Below are 16,981 nucleotides of genomic sequence, written 5' to 3'. Positions count from 1 at the left end.
ACATTATTGACCATTTGCCCAACTATGCCGATCCAGCTTCCATTTTTAGATTTTTCTCCGAAAGATGTTTGTAACGGTTTTACCAAAACATATCTAAAAATATAAAATTTTGACAAAGTTTATATATAAATAAATACATTGAAAAAATTAGGCTTATAAACAGTTACCTTAATTTTAACGTTTTTACTATTGTCATAAACGTTCGGAGCATTTCTCCTTCAATAATTTTTTCTTGTTTATCATCACATTTCATATAAATTTCTTTCTAAAATTAGAAATAAAAGCGTAAATTACGTACAAGAAATATACTCCTAATTTAAGTATTTAAAAAAAATTATTTACCTGAATACCCGAAACTCTTATCAAATCGTTTGCATGGACAAACTCTAAAAATAGAAATGTATTAATTAATATTAAAATTAATATTATTTACTGAAATTTAAATTGTTATAAAAATCCTGCAACGAGTTTAGTAACTTTCCCGGCCAACTTCCATATTTTGTGATTCAATTGACCACTGTAGAAATATAATACACTTGACTTCCTCTATTTCTCCACCCAGTTGATCTTTACCCACGAAAATTTAATGTCATTAAGTGCCCTAATATTTAAACCTCCGTGCCAAATTTTCGAGAAAAGGACAAAGAATTAATAAGCTTCAAACTAGATAGACCAAATTGTGCTTCACACACATGTACACACACTAGCAAAATATTCCCCTAAAAAGTTCATATTTTCAATAAAATAATGATGAATATTTATGAGATGAACGAGATGAAGAACGGATCAATTTTTAATCATATTTTTAGTTTATTTAATATAAAATATATGCTCTCCACCCCAAATTAGTACCGGTTTTTCCCTGTACATTATACTTTCTCTTTCACAATAGTGGATTGGGCCATCCTGTCACTGAGATTTTCATTCTCGAGTTTTTTCTCTCTAAATCTATTCAAGACGGTAAATAAAGACAGGCAGACAGTGATGATTTATAGAATTAAATTTGCTTTATATTAGGCTGATTTTTTTGAAATAGCAGCCCAATATACAGCATGTATTAATTTATACATACAATGAAGAGTATGTTAATACAACGTATTTGTTTAATCTGTAACTATACAGTATAATAAATACATCTAAAATATGTGAAAATAGCTTTATACTTACCAAATCCTTGTATAGTGTACATAATAACACACATACATGAGATGATAAAACGTATTATGTTCTTATTCATAGAATAAATCCAAAATGCTAAATATATAACTGCATTAAATCATTTATAATTTAAAATCTTTCTACTACACCTGAACGATATTTGAAAAGATTGTGACTCTGTCCACCCATTCACTTACCAAGCAACTAAAATAGAAATAAATATAGAACATTTAAAATAATAATTTATTCTTGTTGGAAGAGATCGATTTTAACTTTCTGTTTTACAGAGATGATTAAATTCCTTTTATGCACCTCTGAAAGTAATTTAAATGGATAAAAATTGAAAAAAAACTCAATTTCTAAGTAAAGTAAATAATCTTTATTTCTATTTCTGTATTATATTCGTGATTTCAACGTATTGTTAAAAGTTAAAACGTTTATTTTGTAATGTTTTTCAAATTGTTTGCAATATTAAACGTAAATTAAGCATGCCATTATGTATCAGACTGAATGAATACTGTGAAAGTCATGTACATGTAATGAAAACTGTGAATGTAGACAAAATATTATAAGGAAATAAAATTTCAATAAATAAGTATAACTTTAAAGAAAATAATATACTTAACTGTTTTCAAATATTACTTTGAAATCAGTGAAACGAAGGTCTCATGTTGATATGAAAATTTAACAAAAAAGAAAATATCTATCAACGAGTTCCTAGCATAAAATATCCTTATTTAATAAATATTTAATTAAATTAATTGCTGCATTTGAAATTGTCGATAAAAGGCCTATTTTAAAAGTGTACAGTACAATAAAAACACAGTTACATGACGTAACTTCAGTATAAGTTCTACAATAAATAAGATTTCTGGTTAGGTGTGAGAAACACGGAAATCTTTCGGTCATTTCTTTGACGTGTCACGAGCCCAACCATTGTGTTTAGTGATTTTATTTACTTGGCGTCTGGTAAATCTTATGAAACAAAAGTAACTAACAGGGAATGCACGGCGTGCTCAACTGTGGAACGTAACGCATTACGAGTGTTGCTCCGAACATGTGATATGAAATTTTTTAAAGCATTACTACTGTACACATTCATTACAACAACGATTGAAGTGACAGACCCCATAGCGTCTTTTATCGGCAATTATTTACCGGCAATTTACATTATTTCGGTTAGTACTTCAAGCTATTCGCGGATCCATATACAAATACCTACAAATAATAGATGGGTCTACTTATCTGCAATAAGATTTTTGTGTTCAAAATCCTATGAACGTTCAGGCCAAAAAGTTTCAGTATTAAAATTTCCTTAACTTTTTACAATGAATTTAGTATTCTGGTGACACTAATTGAACACAACCTAAAAAAATCAGGCTCAAACTCGCCATTTAAGTTCATTAGTTTCATTCACTCAGTAAATGATTGGCCTTCTGTTTGTATTTTCTCATCTTAAGTAGATTAAAACAACAATATACACAAATTCTCTATTATTGTGTGAAAGGCTAGCCGGAGATAGAGTGTGAAGACAAATTAACTACACCATTTAAAAACACAACAATATTTAATAAAAGTTAATAAAACAATTGCAATGAATATACAACATTCTGAGAGTTAAAAATACTAATCTAATCTATGCGCGTGAGAGAGAGTTTACGCAATTCTATCATTTATATTACCTTCACAGAGGCTGTCTATTCTTATTTTCAGTTGACAATCTTTATATGGGAAGATATCCATATAGAAAATGTTAACCTTGAGCATAACTTCTATGTGCGCATTATAAAATATTGCCTACTTCTTGTGTGGCTGTTCTTTCTTAGGTACTGCGCAAATATTATGTGGCACGTCCTACATCAGGGAACTGCTGCCCAAAAGGCGAGAAATCTATCGTTTTTATATGAACAGCTGACTCATATACGCAGGACAATGAGTGGCTTAAGTCAGTCCAGAAAGAAAGTTCGTTTCCTCCCTTTCTAGGAAACGAAAAATGTACACCCTTTGTGTTAGAATTTTATCAAGAATAAAATGTTATTTTATTCCAAAGTACAACGTTCTTTTTAACAAAAATTTTTTTAAAAATAATTAACCCCTAAATCTCGATTCTTACAATTATGTTTAGTTTTGAAATATTAAATTAAACTTTAAACCATTTTTTAAAATAAATATATAGAAATAATAACAAGAAGACCTTACAAGAAAAGCCCTGATATATAACATGCAAATTTGCAGCAAAAACCAGTTTATGGCAATTTTTATCCTAATTTTGCACTATATAATGAAAAAAATTTAATCATTAGGCTCTAAAACATGAATATAAAATAAATTAAAAAGACACATGATTGTTAACAAAATGCAGGACAGAGGAATAAGCATGACACTTCTGAAGACAAAAATTAAACCTCAATCATTTAAAAGTACTAATTCTGGGAAATAATAAGCTGTGGCACCTTAGCCATATACTGAATAGGAATGAAATTAGGAAATAGCAATAAATCCTTAAACTCAAATCTAAGAGCGAAAAGATGAGTACCATGTTCAGAAACCAACGTTCAGAAACCTATCTTATTAGCAAGCATCCAAAATAATTACAGAACTCTTAAACGGGTAAACAGACACAGACTGAAAAAAGGTAATACCAAGTCTCTCTACCACACTTTATTAAATAGAATTAAAGAAGAACCATATAATTTAAAGAAGCGTCTAAATATAGACCACACGAAATAATGGCAGCTCATCAATAAAATAAAAACCACTACGAGAAACACAGACATCACTGGTTAGTCTCTCACGATCTCCTTGCTGCCGGACACTACTTCCACTATCGTCACATAGTATCTCAACCCCATTCACTTGAAAAAAGTTTGCAACGAGACAAAAACAACAGAACACATTTAATACGAATGCAAAAGAACGAAAGAAGCGTGAGAATACACGAAATCGCTTGTACAGAAACGTGAAAAATATAAAAATCAAAAATTTACTCTGAATACAGCAACATTGGAAAAAAGAAAACTGGTGTGAACAATGCGAAATAATAGTTGCCGAAAGGAGATCGATATTATCAGTCAATAATTTCCCTTTTTACCACTAATTTCTATAGAATGTGAGGGGATGAGTTTACCAAAATACTTTTGGCCTGGATTGGTAAAAATACACTTATTTATTGGCTTAAACAAAATCAACCCACTTAAAGGAATGCGAATCGGAGTTCAGATTTTACGATCCACATACTCTCCACTTACTGCTAATTGCTTCACAATGGTAGTTGACGGTCTTTCCCGAAATATTTATGGTCCGGGGGTGGTGACTAAGATACAAGAATAAGAATGAGAGCGTTCATAACAACAGACTTGTTTACAGTTTCTACAATACGCTTCTGAAGTTGACAATTTCTATATTAAAAATTCCTGAAACGTAACACGTTTTTTTCGTTATCTATATCGTCCACATGACAATTATGAAAGTACATTCAAAAATTTACTTACATTTGATGCTGCAAATGTTTACCTTCTTAGTGAATACAAGGATGTATCATTTTAGAGAGTGCATTTTAATTATTTCAAAATTTACATCTTTTGATCTTACGAAAATGTTCCTGAATTCTGATTTTCATCTTTTCTGTAGAAGGGTGCGCAAACTAAACTATTTCTATATTAGATGTCTATGAAAACAGGAATAAAAAGTAGCAGCCTGTGAAAAATTTTGGTAACATGCATTACAGTCGTCAGCGTGTCAAATGAGTCAGTTGTATAACTCATTTTCATAAAAACAGAAGTAAGAAGTAAGTACTCAAAAATGAAAAAGATCACTTTATAAAGATAGACTTCATTCCTTTAAAAAAGATATTGTGGGTAGCCTGAGGTAGGACGAAGTCGTACCTGTTTTTGATAGGCAACAGTTTTGTGAGAACTGCCCACTGGTCAGTGAATGGCTTGTTTAGGTTTTCGTATCCCGGAAAGTCGGGATTCTTTTGTCAGGTCGAGTGGAGGAGGTGACAGGGGTTGTCGGTAAGACGTTGGCGATACTCGAATTAAAAACACCAGTTAACAACAAAACAATAATTTATTGGACACAACTTAGATAATCTAGCTACATAGGAGTTATCGCGAGCATACTGCACCAAGAGAGAGTTTACAATAATGGGTATCATACCTCTACGAGTTGGGATCGAAATGTCGGATGTATCTAAATGGATCGGACAAGTTGTCTTGGGGCACGGACGACATCGATGAGGGTTGGCACGGGTACTTGGCGATAACGGTCGTTGAAGATGGTTGGCGATGCTGGGTTAGAGTATCGGCGGCTCTGATGGTTCCTTTTCACGGACGGTGATGACGAACAGACCCCTTTTCTTGTTGTCATCCCTTTTTTATACCTTTCGTTACGTTACTGGTTTTTGCCAATCGCCGATTTTTTTGAATTCATGATTCATTTTTCAGGTTCCTGAGAGATAGGAAATGACTCCATGGGAAGGAAATGTATACATCCTTTTTTTCGTAAAATTAAGAAAAATGGATCTTTTCCTTGTTTAATTTTAATATATATATATTTACTTTAAATTGNAAGCGGGTCCTTGCAGCTAGTAAAATAAATAAAAATAATTTATTTTGAGTAGTTTCATTTAAATAATTTCATAAGTCAATTTTATTCAAATTTCATAAATCAATTAAAATTTCATAAATCAATTTTAAAAAATTGATTTATGAAATGGGAGAATGGCGGTTCTCTTCTCACACCACATCGCGATAACGACCTCGCGCGCCTAACGCAGGGTAATTCATTAACTTTTCACAAATATTATTTACCATTGATGTTTGTTAAACGACAAAAATTTGAAATATATATTAAATAAATAAAATTACTGATATTGGATAAAGAACAAGTCATTGAATTGTAAAGCTATAACATAAAAAATAGGAAAAAGGGAAGAGTACAATATAATAAAGAGGTAACTAGAAACGTGAAATCTATTTTAATATTAAAATATTATACAAAGTTGCAGCGCGGAATTGTAACAATTACACAATACATTATTATTCGCTTTTGTTACAGTGTTTAATTGAAGGAATATGAAACAACCTTAACATTATATATTTTTAGAAAAAATTATTGTTGATTTTCGTAGCTTTTGTCACCAGTGGTAAAAATCGTAATTTACGAAAAAATATATAAAAATATATAATGTTTCCTGCAAATTTTTTTGGAAACAGAACGTTTTTGATACTTGTCATAACAATTTCCAATTAAAACAAAATGTAGACGTTTTTCTTGTAATTTATAGGTAAAATTACGGTGTAAATTTACAAGAATAATAACAGAAAATACAATTAACTTAAACAAAATATGTGTTAGTTCGATATTACAAAACTGCAATAGAATAAACTTCATGAACATTCATTAATATTTATTACAAAACTATGAAAAATTATTTTTTCCTAAAACATATTAATCAGTCAGTTAGTCAGTCAGTCAGTCAGTCAGAAAAAGTAATTTTATGAATTTAGATTATTATGAAATAGCAAAAAGCATAGTATTTAGGATAGAAATGTTTTAATAAGACAACTTTCAATAATTCACAAACCACCATGAAAAATGTCAGAAATTTACGTAAAAAGAAAAAAGAATTATTCAGCTTCAACCTGGATGAACATAATCGTGTCCCCCCCCAAACACACTAATACCCATATGTTTAAATAAAAACACTGAATTTCTGTTTTATTTCTAGACATTTCAAGGTCATTAAAATGTCATTAAATTAGATTAAATTAAAGTGAATAATTAAATTTGGAAAAAGAATACGTCGGGGTGACAAACAGAAACCTTAATGAACATATGTATAACAGAAAAAAAAGGAGTATTGTACGGTTTTGTTTAATGTCACAAAGCAAAAGTTCAGTGTTTGAATGAGGGGAAGCTAACATTATAAAACAAATACAGTACAGTTACCAATATTAGCAATGAATTCGAAAAAAGTTTAAATTTATAAAAGTAAACTTGTGGGCAGATATATGAACTATAAAGTTGCCACAGTATTACCCACGTGAAAATATATGGTTGAAAATTACTTATTAGACAATAGTGTATAATGTCAGTACAATCTAATACAGATATTCTAAATGTGATTTTTTATTTTATATCTTTATAATCTATATTATTATTCTGTTATATTAAATTGTATATATATATATTACTGTACAGTCGACCACCCTATAACACTGTAGATAATTCCGTGTTATATAAATTTCATGTTGTACGAATCACTTAGATCTTACAAATACGTGAGCCGTTCACAGCCCGGCACACGTATTTGTAAAATCTAAGTGATTTGTACAACATGGAATTCATATAACACGGAATTATCTACAGTGTTATAGGGGGATCTACTGTAATTTATTCCTTGGATTCAAATAGCTTAATATTCAGAAAAAATTTTATGTTAAATGTGTTTTTAATTGTTATTAATATTCTATAATTTTTGAAAACCTGAAGATTATCTGTAGAACAGGTTGGAAACGTTAACAAATAATTCTTAGTGATATAAGGTGTTGTTGTATAGTTTAAAATATTTACGTAAGTTTCATAAAGAACTGTAAATAATTTTCAGGATTTGGTTGTTAAAAACAAAAATTCAGTAATGCATTGATATGAAAAATAATTTGTTTATAAATTTACTACTGATTTGTATTTAAAAAATCATTTAATCTACAAATAATAAAAATGTATTTGTATATTATTGTAATACATTTCACTATTGTTTGGTAAATAATTAAGGGTATAATAATTTAGGAAATACTGCCAAATTATTAATTATATTTATTATGAAAAANTATATATAATTATATATATTACTGTAAATGCTCGAACTATGGTAAATCCTAAGATCTTCCAGTAAAACCTAATATTTACCAAATCTTTGTGGTAAAAGTCCGAAATGTTCTGCGATCATCGCTAATTTCGAACTTTTACCAGCATTTACTCGGTATATCTTAGGTTTTACCTCAGAGACATGGTAAATGTTGAAAAAATAGTCGCCGCCTTCGCTCTCCACATTTCATCGTTTGACACGTTACAGCACGCACGTTAATTCTAATCTTGTTTGAGATTTCGTTGTCTAAAAGTTATTTATGAATCAAGATGAATATGAAACGGAGATTTTATGAAATAATAGACGAGCTCGTTGCAAGCAAGAAAGATAATAACTTACTTAATAGGGACAAATACGCAAAGTGTTTGGAGGAAGTAAAAGCTGCAAAGAACATGAAAAAGAAACAAGCTGTTCATTACAGGCGTATAAAGCGTTACGACATTTTGACTATAGGCGGCGAAGAAAAACTAATTGCACCTATGAAGGAGGAAAATGGAGAAATAAGGTATTACATTTGTTACGAGGACTTATTCAATATTCTCGAAGAAACACATGTTGCTGTTGGCCACGGTGGAAGGACACGGATGCTTAAGGAATTTGACCTCAAGTATAAAAATGTAACAGTTGAGGCTACTATGACATATTTGAAACTATGTCAACCTTGCCAAAAGAAACAGAAGACTTTGAAAAAGGGCATTGTTTTCAGACCTATACTTCACAGTGAAATGAACTCACGCTGTCAGGTTGATCTAATAGATCTACAAACTATCCCAGATGGAAATTATAAATTTATTTTAGTTTACCAAGACTATCTTACCAAATCTGCGATCCTTCGTGCGCTTCAAATTAAACGCGCCGTAGAAGTTGCATACCATCTTTTGGATATTTTCACCACTTTTGGAGCGCCGAGCATCCTTCATTCCGATAATGGTCGAGAATTCTCTAACCAAGTTATTGAGAGTTTATGCTCCATGTGGTCGGATGTAAAAATCGTACATGGAAAGGCAAGACAGAGCCAAAGTCAAGGATCAGCAGAGCGTGCTAATCAAGACATAGAAAATATGTTGAGTACGTGGATGGGAACTAAACAGTTATCAAAGTGGTTAGAGGGTTTAAGATTCATTTAGGCAATGAAAAATAGAGCATATCACGAGGGAATCAAATGTTTCCCCTACGAAGCAATGTTTGGTTGTCCAATGAAAATGGGCCTTGCAACTTCAGCAATCCCTAGTGATATGATTAGAGTTATAAGATCTGAAAAAGATTTAGAGAAGTTGTTGCATTTGCATGACAATATAGAACAAAATAATGACGTCGAAAATGCAATCGAACAGAACAAGGAAGAAAGCATTGTTGAAAATGAGTTAGAAGGGGTTAAATTAAAGGTAAAGAAGTGAGTCTTCGAGAAGTTGTCGCAAAATTGTCTTTGACCGGAGGACAAGGTTTCAAGAAGTGCAACTGCTTAAAAAAATGCGTAACGAAGAAGTGCGCTTGCAAGTCATCAGGATTACTTTATAATTCTAAATGCCANGCACGTTAATTCTAATCTTGTTTGAGATTTCTCTGTCTAAAAGTTATTTATGAATCAAGATGAGTGTGAAACGAAGATTTTATGAAATAATGGACGAGTTCGTTGCAAGCAAGAAAGATAATAACTTTTATCTCAATAGGGACAAATACGCAAAATGTTTGGAGGAAGTAAAAGCTGCGAAGAACATGAAAATGAAACAAGCTGTTCATTACAGGCGTATAAAGCGTTACGAAATTTCGACTATAGGCGGCAAAGAAGAACTAATTGCGCCTATGAAGGAGGAGGATGGAGAAATAAGGTATTACATTTGTTACGAGGACTTACAACATTCTCGAAGAAACGCATGTTGCCGTTGGCCATGGTGGAAAGACATGGATGCTTAAGGAATGTAACCGCAAGTATAAAAATGTAGCAGTTGAAGCTACTATGACATATTTGAAGCTATATCAACCTTGCCGAAAGAAACAGAAGACTGAAAAAGAGCATTGTCGTCAGACCTATACTTCACAGTGAAATGAACTCACGCTGTCAGGTTGATCTAATAGATCTACAAATTATCCCAGATGGAAATTATAAATTTATTTTAGTTTACCAAGACCATCTTACCAAATATGCGATCCTTCGTGCGCTTCAAACTAAACGCGCCGTAGAAGTTGCACACCATCTTTTGGATATTTTCATTACTTTTGGAGCGCCGAGCATCCTTCATTCCGATAATGGTCGAGAATTCTCTAACCAACTTATTGAGAGTTTATGTTCCATGTGGCCGGATGTAAAAATCGTACATAGAAAGGCAAGACATAGCCAAAGTCAAGGATCAGTGGAGCGTGCTAATCAAGACATAGAAAATATGTTGAGCACGTGGATGGAAACCAATCAGTTATCAAAGTAGTCAAAGGGTTTAAGATTCATCCAGGCGATGAAAAATAAAGCATATCAGAAGGAATCAAATGTTTTCTCTACGAAGCAATGTTTGGCTGTCCAATGAAAATAAGCCTTGCAACTTCAGCAATCCCTAGTGATATGATTAGAGTTACAAGATCTGAAGAAGATTTAGAGAAGTTGTTGCATTCGCATGACAATATGGAACAAAATAATGACAGAAAATGCAATGGAATAGGACAAGGAAGAAAGCATTGTTAAAAATGAGTCAGAAGGGGATATAGACAATAGCACTGTCAACGATAAAACACAAGAAGATGAAATGATTATTACTGAGAAGATGAAGGCGAAGCAAAGAACAGATGATTTCAATGTAACGATTCGGAGAGATACTGATTCAGAGACAGAAAACACGATTGAGTCTCGGGAAGTTCTTGTAACAATAGAGCCAATACCAAAAAAGTTAGAATCTGTAGTGACAATAAGAAACAACGCAAAATTGAGTTTGGAGAAACAAGCTGAAAAATGAAAGCTACGTCTGTTGATAAATATCCAAATGTGAAAAAATTGGCCAAAATGTAAGACTGAAAGTGCCCGAAATTGACAAAACTAAAACCGACCCGAAAAGCATTATTTCAGTTGTAATAGATGGTAAAACTCTTTTGGTACTTAGTTGTCCTTTACAACTAAGTACCAAAATTGGAGAACTAAAGCACCTTTATACACAAAATCAATTTACCTCATGCCCTGAAGACTTTATCAAGATAGAAGAATTTGTTAAAGATAGAGAAGTGAGTCTTCGAGAAGTTGTCGCAAAATTGTCTTTGACTGGAGGACAAGGTTTCATGAAATGCAACTGCCTAATAAAACTGCGTAACGAAGAAGTGCGCTTGCAAGTCATCAGGATTACTTTGTAATTCTAAATGCCATGATAGCTCTCCATGTTGTAACTAGTAAAATCCTTTTTTTACTTTTATTAAATGACAATGAATACCAAATGATTAGAAAAAATACCGTGATTACTGATTAGCTTAGCCAACGTAAGCTATTATATTATTTTTGACAAGATAATTTAATTTTTTCTTATGTTAAAAAAGTATTTTTAAACTGTTTCACTAGTTATTAATATATAGGACTTAGTAAGTTGACTGTTTATAATAATTGCAATAAATGATTATCTCATAGTTTTATTTCCAGAACCAACATTTACTAATCGTCTTTAGTAAAACCTAGTATCTACCAAATTCTAATGGTAAAAGCCCGGAAAATCATCTCACTTCATAAAAATCCTTACATTTACCAACTCATATTGGTAAATCTGAAGATTTACGAATAAAACCTAGGATTTACCAATATACGGGCTTTTATAGTAACATATATACTAATATTTAAATTAAATAAATGCATAAATATTAATAATAATACATACCTACCATTGGCAAAACATAGTTGAAATAACCTAAAATTGAAGGAAATAGAAAAGGTATCATTGTTTACCATAACCCTCTTAACAAAGAATTGTCTCTGTATTTTTATCAGTATGGTATTCATACACTAAACGTTGTTTATTGCTATTGTAGTTATGGAAACGAATTATAATTTCAAATTATGTTTTAATGAGATTCGTGATAATTAAAAATTTCATGTTATTCACATTCGTGAGAGATGTGTACCAGTTTTAAACAATCGAAATACAATTATTTATTTTCAGAATAACTTGTAGTATGTATTATTTATTGTATCTTTTAGATCGATGTTTAAATGGCTATTTTTCGACAGCTTATTTTTTAAAAACTATACCCATGTAATTATTTCGTTCAAATACGTTTGCTTTCTTTCAGCAGCATTAATATTCGTTTTAAATAAGCCTGTTAATAGAGAGACAAAGAAACAGCTTTCGAATCAAAATTGAACCAATATACAAACAACATTTTCCACTTGTTCCCATTCAGAATTAAATACTTACTCGTGTTTTTCTTTTACTGTGCCTCAATCTGAAATGACAACCACTCATTATTTTATGCTTCACAGGGGTTTTTTTTAACTCTTTCCACTCTGTAGGCACTAGGAGGGTCTCCTTTTGCAACCCCGCAAGTAAATTGCCGTCATTAAATACAGAACTATGTAACATTTTAACATCATTTTTGTAGTAGAAGTTCTAAATTTTAAAAATATATATTATACTGAAATTTAAAAGTCATCATATTATTACTGTATAGTAATCGATTCAATTTATAGTAAAGACTCAATTGTAATATCGCGTGACTTTACTATCGAAAATAAAAATATTTTTATAAAATTTCATTTTTTTAAAAAAAGAATAGTGTGGTTGATTTGACAGCCAGAGCAAAAAGTTATGAAGGATGGGATTTGAGATTAATTTTGCATTTAATTAATTTTATTTACTGTATTATAGTGAGGTATTTTTATTCCAGTAATAAAATAGAAATATTAAACTACAATTTGAAAAAATTGTAAACCTATAAATTCCTGCTGTCATCGGTCAGATTGTTTTTCCATTGTCTGGCAGTCTCTCCTTAGATATGTTAAGATATTAAAAGCAGAGACTAGATATAGAACTTTTACTGACCCCAAATAACTATATACACTCTTCCAACGCATACAAAAAAACATGATATTGTATTTCAACAAAAAAATTTATTCCTGACAGGTGTTAAATACATGTCTGGCGCAACTACATTGTTAAAGGAAGAGTCTTATGTACAGGGCCAAGCACCTACTAACTACAGGTAGAAAGCATATATTATAAATTAAATAAATAAAAATATGATCTATAATTGGAACTCTGCATCGTACCGATGTCACAGTATTAATTGCTCGTTTCAATTCAATAATTTGCTTACCATAACAGACATTGGTAATTACAGTCGACACCCCTATAACACGGTACATACGTTCCGTGTTATGTGATTTCCATGTTGTACGAGTCACTTAAATACACGAGCCAATCACAGCCCGACACGTGTGCAGTTTAGGGACTACGGCTGTTTGAAAGGTTTTCTTCCATAAAATTAATCGATTCTAGTCTAATTTCACTCAACATTTCCAAAACACATAATTTTTTGAAAATAATTTATATAAGCTATGCTATAAACAAACCGAGTGTGCACCGTTCTACGACGCCATTGCTTAAGCTTGTTTTCGTGGCGGAGTGGCTCATCGAACGGCAAGTGCGTGTTTCCTAATAAGTTATTTTTCTGCGAAAAATTTGCTGAACTTTGGAAATACCATTAATAGAAATGATTTTTTTTGGCTGTTAAATAAGAAATGTTTTTTTCACAAGAAATGTACAAAATGTTATCAAAATTTATCAATACATATTTTCTACCTTTTCTTTTATGAACTTATCGTTTTGGCAAATGAGAGGCTCACATACAGTTTACTTATGCATAAGCATACACTTATAAAGATACTTAACAAAGATGTAAAATAAATATTTAATATGTAAGAGTTAAAATATATTTTATTTCTCTTCAAAACAAACAAATATTGAAATTAACGCAAAATGAATAACAAAACATTTTAAAATAAAGAAGCAGTTACACTTTTTTTTTGTTTCTTTTTTTACATTTCTTCACTGTCGGAGTTATCCATAATTAAGACTCAACGACATCCTCTTTTAAATATTGGTTGTGCTATTTCATAACTTAAAGATCCAGAGGAAATTCTAGCCCTTATTTTGTTTTCATTTTTTTTTAATTGATCGAATTTTTGCCTCATTTAATGTTAAATCTTTAGCAATGACTATTACTTTCTGACCAGATTTTAACCAATCCAAAATTTTAACTTTTTCTTCAAGGGGTATACATTTCCTGCTCTTAGAATTTTTCTCCATGGCCGTGTTCAGTAACGCAGAATTCTTGCTAAGTCTAGTTATGCTGCAATGCTGAACTCGTTTCTAACTACTGCTTGACTCCTTCCACCACTAGCTTCTTTTATGTATTCTTAGCTCCGCCCACTAAGCCACTCAGAATTCTAACTTAGGTGTTCTACGTTACTGAACACGGCCCATTGCAGAGGTCATGATGACTAAAGACAAAATTTTAGATAACGTAAAAAGTATAAAATTACAGTGCTGTATTACTTTTGTTTAATTTATTAATTTTATTGATATTTAATATTAATATTAATTTATTAATTTATTACTTAATTTGTTAATTTTGTTTAATTTAAGTACCTAATTTATATACTATACAGACGATAGTAAACTCAACTTACCCGCCTAAACTCTCCATAGCGTGGCGCTGGACGGCGGAAAGTAGTTCGGCTGCCCGTCCACTATTGGTCCAGATTCGACCAATCCTGTCGCGACACGAGTCGGCGATGACGTTTTACCGAGTTATACGAGTTTTTTAGCGTGTTTGTACGAATACTGTCGCAATTTTTCCGCCGTGATACAGGGATCCGAACTATAGGAACCCGTGTTATAGGGGGTTTACTGTAAATATGTTTATGGACATACATTTTTTAAAATACATATATTTTTATAACCTCATGGTATATGCATGAACGAACTCAGGATGGTTTAGCATATGTACGACATTATGGAAAACCAGATCTTTTTATTACATTTACATGTAATCCAAAGTGGGGCGAAATTAAAGGTAATTTGTTCTTTGGCCAAGAAGCTCAAGATCGTAATGACTTAATCGCGCGAGTCTTCCATTTGAAGGAAAAGAAATTTATGCAACTAATGACTAAATGTGCTATTTTTGGAAAATGTAAAAGCTATATGTCAACTATTGAACAGCAAAAAAGAGGCTTGCCTCATAGTCATAATTTATTTTTCTTAAAGGAATCTATTAATCCTAATAATATTGACATGATTGTGAGTACCGAAATTCCAGATCCTGAGAAAGATCCTGAGTTATACGAAATTGTGAAAGCACATATGATTCATGGGCCATGTGGATCATTTTGATAATACCTCAAGATTTCCTTTATCGTGCGAGATCCTTCCACGAGTAAGCAAACAGGCGGACTAAGACCAATGAACAGATGTGAATAAAAAATGGCGCTGCGAACTAATGTAACTGCGTGTGGTGAGTTTTTGTTCGTATCGTGGAGCAAAAATATGTTCGAATTTCATGTCGTATCCTGAAAATTTCGTATGCTGGGTCGTTCGTATTCTAAGGTACCACTGTACTTTATAGAAACTAAATTGAAAATATGAGACGTGTAAGCATCATTCTCCATTAAAAAAGTGAGGGAAACGGCTCCCTGAAAGAGCCTGGTCATAAAGTAGCAGGACGTCGTCACTATAACGTCATTCAAAGTATCTCTTTCGATATATATTTTTAAATACTATATTTCTTCCTTAATAGCATATTTTCCTTATTTATATATATATAATCGAGACGGATTGATGATGATAATAAATGCAGAGCCCAAACAGTTAGGAGTTGAAAGTTGAAATTTGGTACACGGTTAGGGTACGTCACGAAAACGCACACTAATAAGGGATTTTTCGAAATTCCTCCCCACGGGGGAGAGAGACAGGATTAAGGTTTAACACTTCCATCAACAATGGAAGTACTAAGTAACAATGAAAGTGTCAACAACGGAAGTGTTACGTAACAATGGAATTGTTAATAGAAAGCGACGTGCAAGACGCAGATGCAGTTTTTTCGTTTTTGCGGGAAATCGAACATATTTTTAGAACCATCTAAAAATTTTCTAATTAGTCTGGAAACAAGGGGACTTAATTCTTGCATTCTGTGAATACGGGTAAGGTTGACTGTAACGTAATAATCTTAATCTTAGTTATTGTTACTTTTGTCCGAGCAACGCTGAAACTACCTGCTACTATATATATGTTTCTATATTACTGTATTATGTAAACGTTTATTTATTATAGCAATGTAAAACTGATATAATCAATTTAAAAAGGTTTCAATTTTAACATGTACACTTATTGTTCTTTGATCTTTTTTCCAAAATTGGGAAATGAACTAGCTGTATCAGGGCCGATTAAGAACATTAATAGAGCTATAAGTGATGAACGAATTGGGAAAAATTCAGTTAAGTAAAGCCCCTTGGTACAAGATAAAATACTGTTTTTCGTCATTTGATAAATCCCGTAATGGGCATGATTATGGTAATGGTTTCTGCCAAGCTTATTAGAGGTACGATTATAAAGACTCTCTTAAACACCAAAATTAAAAGCACGGATGCCTGTTATACACAAGCTACCATGCCAAATTTTGTATCGTACTCCCTATACATCTTTAGGTATATTATTAAGCAAAATAGATAACACTCACACATGTACATACATACATACATATCCATGGATATTATTATATTTATATCTCTTTTCTATAATTAAAATCACGTTATATACAATACATAAATAGTTGTTTAGTACACACCATTTTTCATATATCCCAAAATAGTGATTAACNGGAAAAATTCAGTTAGGTAAAGCCCCTTGGTACAAGATAAAATACTGTTTTTCGTCATTTGATGGATCCCGTAATGGGCATGATTATGGTAATGGTTTCTGCCAAGCTTATTAT

At 31.7% G+C, this 16,981-nt stretch overlaps 2 pseudogenes; both read left to right on the top strand.

The window, feature by feature from the left end:
• The first annotated feature begins 8,298 nt into the window (after positions 1–8,298).
• Positions 8,299–9,426, top strand: LOC111624713 (annotated as a pseudogene).
• Positions 9,427–9,619: 193 nt separating this feature from the next.
• On the top strand, positions 9,620–10,548 carry LOC111624712 (annotated as a pseudogene).
• Positions 10,549–16,981: the final 6,433 nt, after the last annotated feature.

Source organism: Centruroides sculpturatus, unplaced genomic scaffold (assembly GCF_000671375.1).
Source record: "Centruroides sculpturatus isolate CEXI.00-Female unplaced genomic scaffold, Cexi_2.0 scaffold375, whole genome shotgun sequence".
Classification (NCBI taxonomy): Eukaryota; Metazoa; Arthropoda; class Arachnida; order Scorpiones; family Buthidae; genus Centruroides; species Centruroides sculpturatus.
Note: the sequence above shows the minus strand (reverse complement) of the source record. Positions and strands in the feature narration are given on the sequence as shown.